Raw genomic sequence first — 1531 nt, 5'->3', positions numbered from 1 at the left:
TTAGCCTTAGAGTGAGCTCATCTCCAAAGGTCCAGGTGGTTTTTATATTTGACATAAGGTTTCGTAAGGAGATGATAAAATGGGATACATTGCACTGCATTCCCTTCTGAAAACTAGCTTTCAAGCAACTCGTTTCTCCTCAAGTTGCTCCTCCAACCCCTAGTTACCTCACTAAAACTATAGTAGGCTTTTTTGGAGGTGGAAATCAGCAAACTAATTCTAACATGCAATATGGAAAGGCAAAGGGCTATGAAAGGCCAAGATATGTTTTAAAAGAAAAATGGGAGAAATTACCCCATCAGATATCAAGACTTACAGTAAAGCCTGATTAGCATAGTATGTTATTGGTTCATGGAGAAATAAAGAGACCAGGGGTCAGTAAACATTGGCCTGCCCATGGGCCGAGTCTGGCCTACTCTATGCTTTTGTGTGGCCCACAAACTAAGAATGGTTTTTACATTTTTAAATGGTTGAAAATAATAAAAAGAAGAGTATTTCACGACACATGAAAATTATATGACATTCAAATGTCAGTGGCCATAAGTAAAGTCTTACTGGTTGTAACACAGCCATGTCCATTTGTTTATGTACTTTCTATGGCTGCTTTCATGCTACGACCGCAGAGTGGAATAGTTGTGATAGAGATCGTGTGGTCTGCAAAGTCTGAAGTAGTTCACACCTGGCCCTTTAAAAAAGTTTGCTGACTCCTAAAAGAGACCAATGTAACAGATGGAAGTCACCTGCTTTTGACAAAGATGGCATTGCACAGTCACGGTGGAAAGATTAATATTTTAACACACGGTCCCGGGTAAATTGTATTTCCCCAAAGAAACCTGATTTTTGCCTCACAACACATGCAAAAAAAAAAATTTTTTTTAGCGGGATTTAAAATCTAAATGTAGAGGGTAAAATAAGGAAGATTCTAGTATCTATATGTAGTAAAATCTTCATCACCTTGGGTCAGAAAAATATTTCTTATATAGGGCACAGAAATCACCCCCCTAAAGTAAAATACTAATCAGTTAGATTCCATTAAAATTGAGAACCCTAACCCACCAAAACACACCATTAAGACAGTGAGAAGTCAAGTCGTATCATGGGAAAAAATATTTGCAAGGCAAGTAAGTGATAATCAAAGGACTCATATCCAGAACATATAAAGAACTCCTGTAAATCAAGTAGGAAATCCTAATGGTCAATAAATATATGAAAAAGCTTTATTTGTTATCAGGGAAATGAACATAAAGACCCGAGTGAGATAGCATTACACACCTCTCAGAATGATTAATACTGGAAAGAGTGAGATGCCCGAGTGTTAGTGAGAAGGCACATCCTATCAGCTAGCAATTCCACTCCCAGGTATATGCCGGGTGAAAATGCTTGCATATTTTTGCCCAAAAGTATGTTCAAAGCATTACCACTTGGAATAGTCAAAAATCTATCATCCAAACGTCCACCAACATAAAATGCTTAAAAATATTGTGGTATATTTTTACAATAGAACATGACTTTACCACACAAACGCCCAATT

This window comes from Panthera pardus, unplaced genomic scaffold (assembly GCF_024362965.1).
Source record: "Panthera pardus isolate Hobbes unplaced genomic scaffold, ASM2436296v1 HiC_scaffold_3, whole genome shotgun sequence".
Taxonomy (NCBI): Eukaryota; Metazoa; Chordata; class Mammalia; order Carnivora; family Felidae; genus Panthera; species Panthera pardus.
Note: the sequence above shows the minus strand (reverse complement) of the source record.